Source organism: Schistocerca nitens, chromosome 8, assembly GCF_023898315.1.
Source record: "Schistocerca nitens isolate TAMUIC-IGC-003100 chromosome 8, iqSchNite1.1, whole genome shotgun sequence".
NCBI classification, from domain to species: Eukaryota; Metazoa; Arthropoda; class Insecta; order Orthoptera; family Acrididae; genus Schistocerca; species Schistocerca nitens.
Genome location: NC_064621.1, coordinates 368,313,184 through 368,330,272, shown reverse-complemented (window position 1 = coordinate 368,330,272; position 17,089 = coordinate 368,313,184). Strand labels below are relative to the sequence as shown.

The 17,089-nt window shown below is 42.6% G+C and overlaps 1 non-coding gene across 1 annotated transcript; it reads left to right on the top strand.

Moving 5' to 3' along the window:
* Positions 1 to 16,801: 16,801 nt before the first annotated feature.
* Trnap-cgg (transfer RNA proline (anticodon CGG)) lies at positions 16,802 to 16,876 on the top strand. The gene has a single exon. It is a non-coding gene; the product is annotated as a tRNA-Pro (tRNA).
* Positions 16,877 to 17,089: the final 213 nt, after the last annotated feature.

Below are 17,089 nucleotides of genomic sequence, written 5' to 3'. Positions count from 1 at the left end.
AGATCAATATACTCCAATAGGAGGCTTAAATCAAACATCTCTACGCCAACTTCTAGCATATTCTTCAATTAGACATTTAGGATGAATAATTAGATCCCTAACAGTCAGAGACAACATCTGAGAACTATACTTTATTATTTATTCACTACTAAGACTAATCATGGTTTTACTATTCAAGCAAATAAATCTATTCTTTATAAACCAGATTTATGCAGCCAGAAATATAAAAACTGAAATTAAATTCATAATATTCTTATCTCTTCTATCTTCAGGTGGTTTACCACCATTTCTTGGATCCCTACCAAAATGAATTGTAATACAATCATTAATAGAAAACAACATAACAACTATTATAGCTATTGTAGTCGCATTAACTACAATTACACTCTATTATTACATATGTATTAGATTCTCAGCCTTAATTATGTCATATACAGAAAATTCATGATCTATAAAGATGAAGTCTCAAAAATCAAGAATTATTCTTCCTATAACCGTAATAATTTCAACAATAGGATTGATTTCAACATCAACCTTAATCTCATTATACTAAGGACTTAAGTTAATTAAACTAATAACCTTCAAAGTTATAATTAGAAGAATAATCTTCTAGGCCTTAGTAAAACTTTACACCTCTAGAATTGCAGTCTAGAATCATAATTGAATATAAGACCAGAGTATGGTAAGAGAGAAAATATCTCATAAGTAGATTTACAGTCTACCACCTAAAATTCAGCCATCTTACCGCAAAAATGATTATTCTCAACAAACCATAAGGACATTGGTACTTTATACTTTCTATTTGGAGCATGAGCAGGAATAGTAGGAACATCAATAAGAATACTTATTGGTGCTGAACTTGGTCAACCAGGATCTCTAATTGGAGATGACCAGATTTATAATGTTATTATTACAGCCCACGCATTTGTAATAATTTTCTTCATAGTAATACCTATTATAATTGGTGGATTTGGTAATTGACTTGTACCATTAATAATTGGTGCACCAGATATAGCACTCCCACGAATAAATAATATAAGTTTTTTTATTACTACCACCTTCGTTAACACTTCTTCTTACATCTTCTATAGTAGATAATGGTGCTGGTACAGGATGAACAGTTTACCCCCCTCTAGCAGGAGCTATTGCACACGGGGGTGCATCTGTAGATCTAGCCATTTCTGAGGCCATCCGCGGCTCCTTTTGGCGGATGACTGATCGGGTGAATGCAATTACTAGGGTATGCAGAGTGTAGGCTAAGCTCGCTATTTGTAGCATCGTATCCAAGATCGATCATGATCCTTTTCGTTGGAGCAGATTGGAAGGTCTAAACCAGAAGCACAGGCGACTCTGCGGCGGTATCGGATGCGTATTTCTGGACCTCCACTATCGGGTGGAGAATTGTAGGGTTCCTCATAATAGGTCAGGTGTGCACTACCCGCAGCAAGCGATTACTGGGGCAGTGGAGTACATGTGGCGTGGCATGCTCATGGGGATTTTGAGGTTAGAGAGAAGCCCCCGTGGGATCAAAGACAAAATGCCTGCCAAAATTCAAGTTACGTCAGCCACAATAGTCTCAGAGAATGCTGGTCCCCGTAAATAGGATGTAGAAAATGTTAACATGATATTAGTAAACTTCAGGAACATCCAAGTAAAAATCCCAGAATTAGTATTGCTAATTGAAGGTTACAATGCCCAGACAGCCATCGAAACAGAAAGTTGGCTTAAACCGGAAGTGAAAAGCAAGGAAATCCTAAGTTCTTATTGGAATATTTATCGTAATGGCGGCGGCTTATTTATTGCAGTGAAGAACTCGATAATATCTAGAGAAGTTATCACGGATCCCGAATGTGAATTAATCTGAGTGAAGTTAAGTCTCAAAGGTCAGATGGATTTATGGACCGCCTGGGTCAGGAGCTGTAGTGGTAGAGCACTTCAGAGAGAACTTGCAGATTATCGTCAATACGTTTCCTGATGACGCTGTTGTAACGGGGTGGGACTTGGCTTGAGTTAGGGATTCGTGTGACGTTTTTCTGAATTTCTCGCCCTAAAATTGCTTTGAGCAGACAGAAAACAAGCTCGTGAACCTCATGTCCTAGACCTTACAGCAATAAACACACTTGGAATTATCGAGTCAGTTAACGTAGAGGAAGGTATCAGCGATCATAAGGCTGTGGTAGCAACTATGACTATGGGTTTTACAAGGAATGTTAAGACAGGTAGGCAGACGTTTGCGCTTAGCAAGAGTGACAAGATACAAATTACAGAGTACCTGAAAAGTCAGCATCAAACATTCATTAATGAGGACGAAGATGTGGACCACAAATGGAAAAAATTCAAAAGCATCGTTCAATGTGTCTTAGATTCTTACGTTTAGAGGAAGGGTTTAACGGGTGCGAAAAGCCCTCCGTGGTTTAATAAAAGTGTTAGAAAACTGTAAACAAAGAGGACATCGTCTCAGATTCAAGAGAAGTCAAAACCTAGCTGACAAACAAAAGCTGAACGAGGGAAAGTGAGGGTAAGGAGGGCAATGAGAGGAGCGTTCAGTGATTTTTGAAGTAAATTTTTTTCAACCTGTCTGAGTAAAAATTCTAAGAGGTCTTGATCTTATGTAAAATTAGTAAGCTATACGATATCATCTATATATAATCACTCGGAGACCATACTGGCCCTGAAACGGAAGATAACATAAAGAAGGACGAAATACTTAATTCGGTCTTCTGAAATCGTTTCACCATGAAAGATCGTAACACAGCCCTTCCTTTCAGTCTCCGTACGAACGTCGAAATGGTACATATTGAGATAACCTATCGCACAGCAGAAAAGCAATTACCACAACTTAGTAGTGGATAGGTGTCAGGATCAGATGGGATACCTATAACATTCTACAAAGATTATGTGAAAAATTGCTTCCGCTCTAGCTGCAGTTTATCGTAGAAGTCTGGAGCAATGAAGTGTACCTATCGACTGGAAAAAGTCACAGGTCATTCCCGTTTTAAAGAAGGGCCGAAGAACAGATGCACGTAGTTATAGATCTGTATCGTTGATGTCAATCTGTTGTAGAATTACAGAATATGTTTTATGCTCAAGAATTATGATGTATTTCGAGAACGAAATCTTTTCTACAGAGGCAACATAGAATCCACAAACAGAGATCTTGCGAATCCAGTACACTGTGCTCCTCTAAGAGGTCCATAGCGCTGGAGACAACGGCGCTCAGATTGATGCTGTGTTCCTTGACTTCAGAATCGAATTTGACGCCGTCCGCACTGCCATTTAATAAAAAAATCCGAGCTTATCAAATATCGGCCCAAATTTGCGACTGGATTCAAAATTTTCTTCCAGATAGCACACAACACTTTGGAATTAAATCGACAGATGTAGAGGTAACTTCCGGAATACCCCAAGGAAGTGTGATGGACCTTTTACTGTTTGCGATGTATATAAAGAGCTCGCTTATTTATCTGTCTTTTCCCCACGCCTCTGACGTAGTTCCTCTGGAGGGGAACAAGTGGAGTGCTGGATGAGACTTTCACTCTGCAGCGGAGTGTGCGCTGATATGAAACTTACTGGCAGATTAAAACTGGGTGCCCCACCGAGACTCGAAATCGGGACCTTTGCCTTTCGCAGGTAAGTGCTCTACCATCTGAGCTACTCCGGAACACAGTTTTAATCTGCCACGAAGTTTCAAGTTGAGTGCTATTTAATAGCTACAACGTCAGCTTTGCTCAGCCCTCTGCGCCCCTACACACAGGTCACTAGCCACTGCTCTGTGCAACATATGGGTTCCTCACAGTGCCTGTATTGCCCTGATTACTTCATTCTTGTACACAGTGCCCGACGGGCTGTGTCTTTTGCCCACGAGTGGGCAGCTGTACCTGTACACGCCATCCAAGCTCTGTTTGACTCAATGCCCAGGCGTTTCAAGGCCGTTATTACGGCCATAGGTGGTTGTTCTGGGTACTGATTTCTCAGGATCTATGCAACCAAATTGCGTGAAAATGTAATCACATGTCAGTTCTAGTATAATATATTTGTCCAATGAAAACCCGTTTATCATCTGCATTTCTTCTTGGTGCAGCAATTTTAACGGCCAGTAGTGTATATTAGGTATGCAGGGCCTCATTTCTTTTCACTGAATTGAATTGTGTGACCATTTTGCTACTTACTGTCTACTTTTATGTTACTTCTGTGGAAAAATGTTCTCAAAGTTGACCTGGATGTGACTGTAATAGGCACTATATGGATTAATGATGGAAGGTTCACTAATAATTACTCTTCGGAAACAACACATTGTACAAAAGAAAGATTCAGGTGAACCGGTAGATCCCGCACTCTTAGATTTCCGAAGGGCGTTCAGCGCTGTACCACCAGGGCTGGTTTAAGGGCAAAGCGACACTAGCCGCCACTTGGGACGCCAAGCTGAGTGGGTAGTCAGGGGCGCCCAATTGGAAGATTTGTATACAGTGCGCATCATGATTTTTACTGAAAACAGACAAGGGTAAACAAGTCACATTTCTGAAAAAAATGTTCTCGAACCATCTCTTTGTACCACATCGTCGACTAATAAGCAACATACGAGATACGGAGTACGTTCACAAATGCGAGGATTGTGGAATAACTCATTGCACCCTTTTTTCTCGCAAATAGCAACCCGATTTGAAAATGCAAGATATATATTGATCAGCCATAACATATCAAATAGCCGGTGAGTCCACCTTTGACGGTCCCGCCATTGTGGCCGAGAGGTTGTAGGCGCTTCAATCCGGAACCGCGCTGCTTATACGGTCGCAGGTTCGAATCCTACCTCGGGCATGGATGTGTGTGATGTCCTTAGGTTGGTTAGGTTTAAGTAGTTCTAAGTCTAGGGGATAGATGACCTCAGATGTTAAGTACCATAGTGCTTAGAGCCATTTGAACCATTTGAATCCGCTTGAGTTGGGCAACGAACGCCTGGACACATATTTTGTCCTAAGTCGCCCTGCATCCCTATTTTCATTAACCCTGCGTTGTCTGTACATGATTTGTATTTATAAACCCTATACTCTCCTGACAGAAAGTCCAGTCTTTCCAGACACAGACCTCACTATTTCCTAACGAGTCCAACTACCCATCCATTTTGGTTTTAAATTTCCCTGCCCTACCTAACCTATCTTGTTGAAAAGTGCCATTGCAGTCGGGAAACGCGAACATCATGAAGGGGTGTACGTCGTCTGCAACCAGTGCACGATATTCCTTGGCCGCCATGGTGCTTGCACAAGCTCTGTGGACCCATGGATACCCACGTGAATCTTCCCCAGAGAATGATGGAGCCAACGCCAACTTGTCTCCATCCCACAATATAGGTGTCAAGGTGCTGTTTCCCTGGAAGAAGACGCATTCGCGCCCTCCCATCGGCATGATAAAGAAGGTATCGGGATTCGTCAGGCCATGCAACACTCTGCCACAGCGACAAAATCCAGTGCCGATGGTGTTGTGCCCATGTCAGTCGTAGTTGCCGATGTCATGGTGCTAACATTGGCACGTGCGAGGGTCGTTGGCTGCGGACGCCCACCGTTAGCGATGGTCGGTGTACCGTGTGTTCAGACACACCTGTACTCTGCCCAGCATTAAAGTCTGATGTTAGTTCCGCCACAGTTACCAGTCTATCCTGTTTTACCCGTGTGACCAGCCTACGACGTCCCACATCTGTAATGAGCGGTGGCCGCCTAACCCCATGATGTCTGCATATGGTCTCATCTTGGTTTCGACACGTATTGAAGACACTAGCCGTAGAGTCGCGCAGATTTCGAAATGCATTTTCCTAGCCTCCAGGCACCGCAATCTGCCCACTGTCAAACTCAGATACAGCATGTGCCTTCCCCATTCTACACACAGTCAGCACGCTCAGTGATACTTCATGCACCGTGCGTGTGTCTGACTAGCAGTCATTCCTCGCCAGGTGACACAACTATCACCTAGATGGGTTTATATCGATAGTGGATCGGTGATCATAAGGTAATGGCTGATCAGCGTACAGGTAACCATACGAGCTGGGAACGACGTGTGTGGCCGCTGAAGAACACATGAACATTGTGTCACGTATATTTATTACGCTTGTGTAAGAACAATATTGGTTTCATGGTACGAAATGATTACAGCACAGTATACAGGGTGAGTCACCTTACGTTACCGCTGGATATATTTCGTAAACCACATCAAATACTGACGAATCGATTCCACAGACCGAATGTGAGGAGAGGGGCTAGTGTAATTGGTTAATACAAACCTAAAAAAATGCACGGAAGTATGTTTTTTAACACAAACCTACGTTTTTTAAATGGAACCTCGTTAGTTTTGTTAGCACATCTGAACATATAAACAAATACGTAATCAGTGCCGTTTGTTGCATTGTAAAATGTTAATTACATCCGGAGATATTGTTGACGCTTGAGTACCACTCTTCCGCTGTGTGATCGTGTGTATCGGAGAGCACCGAATTACGTAGGGATCCAAAGGGAACGGTGATGGACCTTAGGTACAGAAGAGACTGGAACAGCACATTACGTCCACATGCTAACACCTTTTTATTGGTCTTTTTCACTGACGCACATGTACATATGTACATTACCATGAGGGATGCGGTACACGTACACACGTGGTTTCCGTTTTCAATTACGGAGTGGAATAGAGTGTGTCCCGACAAGTCAGGCCAATAGATGTTCAATGTGGTGGTCATCATTTGCTGCACACAATTGCAATCTCTGGCGTAATGAATGTCGTACACGCCGCAGTACATCTGGTGTAATGTCGCCGCAGGCTGCCACAATACGTTGTTTCATATCCTCTGGGGTTGTAGGCCCATCACGGTACACATTCTCCTTTAGCGTACCCCACCTGCACATTCCGCAATTAACACTAGGCTGACCCTTGACAGGATGTTCGACGGGCGTATCATAGGACGTGGAGGACGCATAAATTGGCCAGCCCGTTCTCCTGGTCTTACACCTCTGGACTTCTTTCTGTGGTGTACGTTAAAGGAGAATGTGTACCGTGATGTGCCTACAACCCCAGAGGATATGAAACGACGTATTGTGGCAGCCTGCGGCGACATTACACCAGATGTGCTGCGGCGTGTACGACATTCATTACGCCAGAGACTGCAATTGTGTGCAGCAAATGATGGCCACCACATTGAACATCTATTGGCCTGACGTGTCGGGACACACTCTATTCCACTCCGTAATTGAAAACGGAAACCACATGTGTACGTGTACCTCACCCCTCATGGTAATGTACATGTGCGTCAGTGAAAAAGACCAATAAAAAGGTATTAGCATGTAGACGTAATGTGCTGTTCCAGTCTCTTCTGTACCTAAGGTCCATCACCGTTCCCTTTGGATCCCTACGTAATTCGGTGCTTTCCGATACACACGATCGAACAGCGGAAGAGTGGTACTCAAGCGTCAACTTTGGGTTACAGTATCTCCGGATGTAATTAACATTTTACAATGCAACGAACGGCACTGATTACGTATTTGTTTATATGTTCAGATGTGCTAACAAAACTAACGGGGTTCCATTTAAAAAAACGTAGGTTTGTGTTAAAAAACATACTTCCGTGCATTTTTTTATGGTTTGTATTAACCAATTACACTAGCCCCTCTCCTCACGTTCGGTCTGTGGAATCGATTCGTCAGTATTTGATGTGGTTTACGAAATATATCCAGCGGTAATCTTAGGTGACTCACCCTGTATATAGTTCACATGACAAAACTGGATCTAAAGGTCCTCAGAGTCGTCCCCTGCATTGTTAAGCACACTGACACACCTGTATACGGCGCTGACACTGAAGAGTGATATTAAACTGCAGGATCATGCAACACCACATGAAGCAGAGTATGTATGGCGGCAACTACTACTCAGGGGATGGGATGAATTGGAGCACGCACCGCACTCTCCTGACATTTCGCCCTGTGACTTAGATCTAACACGTAAAAGCACAACTAGGTGGTGGTCGGTTTGTGACACTAGAGGACATTGTCAGTGCTGTGCGACAACAGATGTCCCGAATCAGACACAGTGCGGCAAATACTGACGCAAAAAGTATTCAACGCCTCCCACATCGTTGGCACCATGTGATGAACGTTGCACGTGAATGTTCTGAGAGCCTTCAGGTGCAGTTCTGTCATGTCAGTTGTATGTGCGCTGTGTTGCAGTCATTTTGTACCATGAAACCAGTATTGTCTTGCACACTACGGTAATAAACGTGAGGCGTAGTGTTCGCGTGTTCTTCAGTGTAAACACATGTACTTCCCGCCTCGTCCTTTCGTCTGTATATGTCGAATTTTCCAGCAGGGCTAGTATCCGTAAGAAAAAAAACTGCAATGACTTTTGCTCCAACTATCGTACGTGATTGGCTCATCCAGTATTTGTTTGTTACAACATAATGTCATCGTTAGACTTTCGTAAGGTACTGCAGAAAGATTTCAACAAAATTGTTATTTGATGCAGTGAATGGTAGGTATCTTTAAATTTGTATAAGCGTAAGATAAGGGCTGTACCAGAGAGAATGACCACGACAGTATCGGAATGCAAGATTAGTCGTGGAAACCGTGAGTACGTCACTTCTTATATATGTATTTGGGGGTAATACTAAGAATCAGTATGAAATGGGACGAACACGTAAGACCTGTACTGAAGAAGACGAAGGCAGTTTTGTTTGAAAGGTGTTAGGAAACCGGAGTGCATCTTTAAAGAAACTGCGTGCAAGATACTAGGGCGACAGATTTTGCAGTCTGATTGCAAGTATCTACCAGTTGTCTGATTTCAAGTACCTACCAGTTGACAGATATCGAGCTAGACTTCTCCCGCCATCAGTTGCATTAGCATCGTCGGCACCCTCTGTATAGCTACAAAGGTCCGATCGGTCGCGAAAATAAAAAAATATTTTATTTTCGACATTTATCTACAACTTCCAGTTACTTCCCTACATAGTTGCCGCTTCAATTTAGACGTTTGTCGTAACATGGTACCAACTTTCCAATACTCTCGTCAGTGTTTGAATACAACATTCGTCTTCGCTTGTTCTGGACTGCCTTTTGACGACGATGTTACCGAACCGCCTGCCGCACTCGCTGAAAAGGATCATCGGCAGATACTCGCTTTCTTCATTGACCTCCTACATCTTGAACGTCTGTAAGTTATGCTTCAAAGTCCCTGCACCATTGCTGCACTTTACTGTTACACTTGAAAGTTACGTTACGTGAGCTGCATGGAATCGGACGGAACCCCCACCATGAAGAAATCTAATAACAGCACACACTTCACATAAGGCGGAAGACTCTAGTGTTCTAGGCATCTTTACGTGTACAGTGCACGTTCAGAACTGGAAAGTACTACGTGATACTATCGACGGGCATACTAGAGACACTGCGCTCCAAACGTGCGGAAAGCTTAGTCGGATTTTCACTGTGGTTTTAATTTCGCGACCAATCATACCTTGAAAAAAAAAACCAGCATTTTTATATATCTACTGAGTGATTCGAAAACGGCTACAAGTAGAAAAAAGTTCCTCTTAGCAGTTTTGTATAAATCTCTTGCATGTCTATTGTAATGTAAGTAACGGCGCAGAACAGTCAACTTGGAACAAAAGGCACCTTTAACATACGAGAAGTTTTTATGGTAAAGAAACAATTACGATTTGATTGCAGAATAATCAGTCCTTATTTTGTATTCCTATGAGACTGACGTGTCGGAAATACGCACCCTGCTATAGCAGCTATTCCTGCGCCAAGAGATTATCAAGTGATTAATTCTGTGAGACACAGTGCCTGCAATATTATTGGAAAAATATATTCTGTTTGGTCATCAACAGTCAGTCACTCATTTCAAAAAATGAACTTACGTAAATGTGTACTTGATTCCTTTCCAAGTAATTTTGCATGGTTTGCAGTTTTTAATTCCTGCACTGAGCTAACACAATTTTTTGTTCTGTGGATTAACGCTTGGCGTCCAGTTAGTGGAGCGGGAGAGGCTTATTATTTTTATTACAGACAGATGATAAATCTATGGTCCTAATTATGACTTTGATCCGGGTAACTTAATTTTCTATAAGGATTTTTAATTAGGCTCCTGAATGCTGTGTTTAGCCCGAACCGAATTATGAAGATAAATTTACAGGTTTTCTGCTGAACTTTAGAACTCAGAACTGGAGGCTATAAGACAACTTTTGAATAAAATTTATAAGAAAAGTAACCACCGTGCAATGAGCGCTCAAAACAATCGAAAGGGGGCATAAGTAAGACACTGTAGAGATCTACCATAAGAGAATTTAAAAATATTTACATGATTTTCTCGGAGATAAAGACTTCAAATTTGGCAGGCCGGGGTGGCCGAGAGGTTCTAGGCTCTACAGTCTGGAACCGCGCGACCGCTACGGTCGCAGGTTCGAATCCTGCCTTTGGCATGGATGTGTGTGATGTCCTTAGGTTCGTTAGGTTTGAGTAGTTCTAAGTTCTAGGCGACTGATGACCTCAGTAGTTAAGTCCCATAGTGCTCAGAGCCATTTGAACCATTTTAACTTTAAATTTACTTTTTATTTGTAGTTAATTATTAACAAAAGTGAGAAACAAAAACTCACGCCATCTTCTGAAGCTCACAAATGTTAAACGCCACGGAGTACACAACATTGGAAAGATCTGTTGCAAAGTGAGGTATTTTGATAACCAATGAAAACTGAAAAGTGTTTCAGTGTAGTTAAATAGTTTTAAAGATGTAACGTGATGAGTTTCAAGATTTTTGCCAGACAGAAAAGATTCAACCATTTCAAAAACAATTGCCCTAATTAAAACTGAGATCTGATTTGTGACATTTGAGACTCTGCAGATATCTATATTATATATGAAATTCGCATATTTTACGTGATTTTGGTGGGAGATAGAGACTTTAAAGTGACTTTCTATGGCCACACAGCATGGTGGGCTGTGGCGGCTGCTTGCAGACATTACTTTTCGTGACAGTGTCATGACATTCGGATTTCGATGTCAGAACCTAACTTATTCATTCAGTACAACTAGTATTGTTCTCGTGATTGTAGCTCTTACCAAGTAGGCATAACAATATGTGGGGTCTTCCCCACTCGTCGCTAATCGGGTGCCTACGGAATGCAGTGTTCTCGAAATGCTATACAACAATTTCAGACAAATAACATTAGTTGTTTTATTCCCAGAAAGCAATTGATAATACTTAACATTGGAGATTTACAAATAGTAGTCGCAAACGAGGGCTACTTGCAATGTCATTTAGAGTCCTTGATATGTGGACTGTTGAGGCAGGTTGAGACACGTCACTGATAACTAAACGTCCGCGATCCGGTGCTGATCTGCGCGGCCTAGGCCAACAGGAGCGTCGCTTATGTCCCCTTCTCCCTGGTGTCGCTCTTGGTGCGGCACGGTCCAATTCCGCGCACAATTGGCCGTCGTTTCCTCACAGCCTCCTCTGCTCTTGTGTTCCGCGTCATAGTTCCGGCGCTTGTAGTTACGCCGGAACACAATCGACATGGAACAGATCCAGAGACGCGACATTAGGATCGTTAACATGTCGGTATAGCACATACTACTGCGTAACACATCTGCTCGGAGAAGTTAAATGGGAATCTGTGAAAGAAAAGCAATGCAATTCTCGCGAAACGCTGTTGGGTAAATATACAAAGAAGACTGTGGGAGCATTACGCTGCTACCACTGCACTGGTTGATTATACTGAAACTGACGGGTTTTGTCATTCCTGCAGAACAGGCTTTATAAATCGCAGGACGGTGAAACATCGTAGGTATGTTCATTAACCGGTGCATTCGCGAAGTATGCTGATAAGAATAATAGTTTTACTTTCTGCCACCAGGTGAAAATATGGTGCTGTAAGGAGGAAAACAGAACAACCGATCGAACACAAGACAACGGTGCTTCTGCCACGTTTACTAGGATATGGTCAAAAGTTACAACATATGTTCACTGCTGTCTCCCGACTCAGCGAAAAGCTGCATCCATAACACGGCATAGTTGACATTTACTCACAGCATCAATCTATCTGTCGCTTGAGTCTTGTCCCGCAGTTACGCCGGGTCAGCCATCGTTAATCGGATTTGGCATGTTAATGTTTAAGGGGTGGCCAGATGCCCTTCCTGCCGCCACCCCATACCCCCCGGGACGGAATTAGTGTACCCCAACTGTCTGCGTCGAGTGTAATCCATGGAATAGTGCGAAAGTGTTCAGATGTCTGCGATCCGTGTAACTGAGGCGGAACATGGGGACCAGCCCTGTATTCACCTAGCGGGATGTGGAAAATCGCCTAAAAACCACATCCAGGCTGTCCGGCACATCGGCCCTTGTCGTTAATCCGCCAGGCGGATTCGATTCGGGGCCGGCGCGCCTACCCGAGTCCAGGAAGCAGCGCGTTAGCGCTCTCGGCTACCCTGGATTTGCTCGCAGCATCTCCAGTGTAATAATAGCAGTATGTCATCACATGTTATCCTTTAAATAATGAAGAGGCGGAATACATTCCTGTTAAGCACCATGTTTCAGATATCCCCACAACCAGAAGTCACGAGGATTTAGGGTCTTGAAACTGCCTAGAGATGATGCAGTCGTTACCAAAGATTTCTCGAAGCAATTCTTTCACATGACAAGTGATACGTGGTGTCGTGCCATCCTGAATTAAAATAGTGGTGTGGAGACAGCTGCATTCCTGCAAAACTGGAATCACATATTGCCAAGGAGGTCCTTGTAACGTGCAGATATCACTGTACACCTAACAGGCCGTGAAGTGTCATCTCGAAGAAAAACAGAGTGAGAATGAAGGATCTTGTGAAACCACACCACACAGTCACATAAGCTGAATGCGATGGATGTTGCTGCTCAGTATGTGGCGGCATAGAACTCCAGACGTGACACTTCTGTGCATTCGACGGCACCTTACCGAGTAAAATATGCCTCGTCCATCCAAAGAATATTTCCTGGCAAAATCTCATCCATTCCCATGTGTGTCAAAAACGAAGGGTAAAGTCAGGGCTTTGTAGCCTATCTTGGGACTTTATTTGGTACACATTCTGTATGTTGTAGCGATTCCCGTTTAAAACGTGCCGCAGAATCCTTTAAACTATTTGAGCAGGTGGGAGACTATTTCCGTGACACAGCTAGAGCACTGGCTGTGGAATTTGGTACCCTCTGTCAAGCATTGCACAGTGGCTTGCAAAGTACCGTTAAATATACATACGTATGTGGAGGGAAAGTAACCAGTGACGATGTTTCAGTGATAATGTATAATTACGCGTTAGTGTCAAAGCCTGGTGAGCAGGCAGAAATAGCCTGGCCAGCCCGGTTGTAGACCTGCTGCACGCCGCAGCACGTCAGTGCTGTTAGGGGAGCTGGACGCGGCTCTCCGCTGCGCCCCGCTGCCCTGATTGGTTCAGCCGGCTGGCCGGCGCCACTGGTTGGCCGCCCATACCTAATCTGCCGCCACTCAGCAGGGCGCCAACCGCCCAGCCGCAGGCGACAAACCTCGTTACATCCGCCTGCTGCTCTGCCGGGGAAGTCCCGCCTGCAGTGGGGCCGCTGACGCGTGCACTGACGTCGTCTCACGCCGTCCCTCAACACCCAATGAAATTTCCGATGCGACAGATGTCTGTCTCTCAGGCCGTCACAGGCACACTCTGACATTCACAAGAGACTGCAGCATGAACTAATACCCAGCGCATGTTCCACCCCTGACGGTTTGTTCAATGTTACCGAGAAATTGCGATCTCATTACTGAATATTAGACTGTTTCCAGTTGCCATTTTTGTTGCCAATTGTCACTTCGTCCAGTCCGAAAGTATCACCGGATCCAGCATGTTATTTATTTGTTTATTTATTTATTTTCGTGTTCCATAGATCCTTGATAAGAGTGTATCGCTAGGATGTACAACATATCAGATTATTACAGTAATAACCATATCTAACTGGTCATGAGGCTTACAAACTAAATCGTATATAAACAAATAGAAAAGGTTCAACTGTTTAAACAGCAACACAGATTATAGTAGTAATAATGACTACACAAACAAATCATAAGTCTTACAGTCTAATACACAAAAAAGACATTCTGTTATCAAATGATATGCCAATGTTACATAGACAGTTCTTATAGGAATGCTTAAAATTAAACACATTGTACTAATTGTTTCACATTGTCAGAAAATTCCTGTAGAGAATAGAAAGAACTATTCAAAAGATAAATTTTCAGCTGTTTTTTTTAATTTACTAGAATCGACAGTGACAGATTAACATGGTTGGTTGGTTGGTTGGTTGGTTTTTGGGGGAAGAGACCAAACAGCGAGGTCATCGGTCTCATCGGATTAGGGAAGGAAGTCGGCCGTGCCCTTTCAGAGGAACCATCCCAGCATTTGCCTGGAGCGATTTAGGGAAATCACGGAAAACCTAAATCAGGATGGCCGGACGCGGGATTGAACCGTCGTCCTCCCGAATGCAAGTCCAGTGTGCTAACCACTGCGCCACATCGCTCGGTGATTAACATGAAATGGAAGTTTATTGTATACTTTTATGCTTGAATAATGTGCTCGTTTCTGTTCCATGCTGAGATTTTTTATATCTCTGCGAAGATCATGTTTACTTCTTGTATCATGATCATGATATTCACTGTTTGTTTTGTAAACTGTATGATTATTGTTCACAAAACATATTAGTGAAAAAATGTACTGAGATGGATGGTGAGGAGCCTGAGCTGTTTGAATACATTTCTGCAAGTGCATTGGGGTGCACTCTAGCCACAATTCTGATTACTTTTTTCTGTGCACTAAAGACTATGGTTGTTCGTGACTGGTTACCCCAAAATTATTGCCACATGTCATAAATGGATTGAAATATCATTGGTATGCAGCTTTAACTGTTTCCAAATCACAAACGGACGAAATTGAGCGAATGCCAAATACTGCTGAATTCAGTATTTTACACAGGTCATTGATATGAACTGACCAGGTTTGATTTCTTTTATGTGGAACACCAGGAATTTGGAAGATCAACTCTCAATATTTTCTTGTCACCAAATTTTATTTCAATATTTCCTGTGTTTTATTTGCTATTTGAAAATGAATGAATTGAGTCTTGTTAACACTGAGTGACACACCATTCGAAATGAACATACTTCAACACATTACTGACCCATATGTTTACTAGTATATGAACCACATTTTAAGAGTGATAATAAAGCATCGGTACAGAGGCATATTTAGATTTAGACGATTAAAGGAAAATTCACGAAATCAATAATAATGTAAAGGTTTTCTGCCAACTGTCATGAAGTTTGACTACAATGTACAGCAAATAACTAGGTATAAATAAAATAAGAGAACATAGTTCCAGTCAAAACATTTATGTTCGAGATAAAATGCACAGTCGTAATTCACAAAACGGATGCGTTAGCTCGGTGGAGTAAGAAACTGAATTTGTGAGGCACCTAGCCTTTTAGTTATGCTGAACTGCAACCTTTTCAGTCTGTTACACATCATAATATACAAGCAGACACAGTGCTAAAAACATACTGTCGACTCACATGTGTCCCTAAAGTATCTCATAGAAAACAAAAAAATTGTTACCAGCTAGAGTGAAAAAGGAATTAACAAGGGGAATTTACGCAAGATAGGTTTACCAAAAAGGCGCAATTTTTCCACCATTAAACAGGGAAACAAAATGATCATCTTACTCGAGCATCATAGCCAGTAATAACAACTTTCTTCAAGATATGTATTTCTTTGTATGACATGAAGTGGAGCCCATAAACATATTTAGTAACTGATCTGCAATTTTATGTTCCCAACGGCGTTTTGAGCTCTCCCCAACAGACAGATTCTTTTCTACACCCCTTTCGTCTTAGCTTCAGAGAATGGGGATACCAGTAAGACCTGCGATGCTGCAGTTCGTATACACTAATCGTATATTTCTGACGGACGTTGGGTGGACAATAAGAAGATGATAATCCTTAATTCAGGTAAGGATGACGCAAAACACATCAGCATATTTTTTATCGGTGTTAACAAAACTTTATATCTATATTCGATCCATGCTCTGCCTTAATGTAGCCCTCAAAGTTTGCACTAAGCTCCAAATAAATTTTTCCTGTTGTTTCTGATTGTGCTATACTGGTCATATCCGTGTCCTCACCCAGTAGTAAATCGAACATCTCTGTGACTTCAGCGCTGCTGTATCAGGATACAATATCACGTAAGCTTTCAGTGGCTTAATCACTAAGATATTCCATTTATGGCATGTGGAGCAGCGTACATGTGGTAACACATAACGACCTTATCTCAAGGTCGCTATGTAACGTTGTAGCACATCCACGTCTCTGGGACAGTAGCGTGTGATACAATCAGGAACCTGATACCCGTCACACGTCTAGATAAACCCCCACTCCACGGTCGCCCCCGTCTCTCAGGCAATTTTGTGACTAAGGCATGAAGGTAACCCATTCACATTACAATTTCAAGCGCCAAATCCATAATTCACCAACTGTGACAGGTTTGGTTCAGATAATAATATAAGATAAGGTCAATCTTCTCCAGCTCATCTAGGCAAATCGTAATTTACAATGTAAAATATTTCCAGAATGAGATTTTCACCCTACAGCGGAGTGTGCGCTGATATGAAACTTCCTGGGAGATTAAACCTGTGTGCCGGACCGAGACTCGAACTCAGGACCTTTGCCTTTCGCGGGCAAGGTAGGAGGCGAGGTACTAGCGGAAGTAAAGCTGTGAGGGCGGGCCGTGAGTCGTGCTTGGGTAGCTCAGTTGGTAGAGCACTTGCCCGCGGAAGGCAAAGGTCCCGAGTTCGAGTCTCGGTCCGGCACACAGTTTTAATCTGCCAGAAAGTTTCAATGTAAAATATGTTTGTTGCACTACGTAAGCGACTAGTGCTCAGTTAAATAGTTCTCGGACAATGTCACGACCTCACAAACTATGGCATCATAGCCATATAACCCGCAATACTGTACTACTGTGTATTGTAATTATTTTGTTTCATGTCATGCATTGCGTAAAGTGTAATTTACAATATTAAAAAA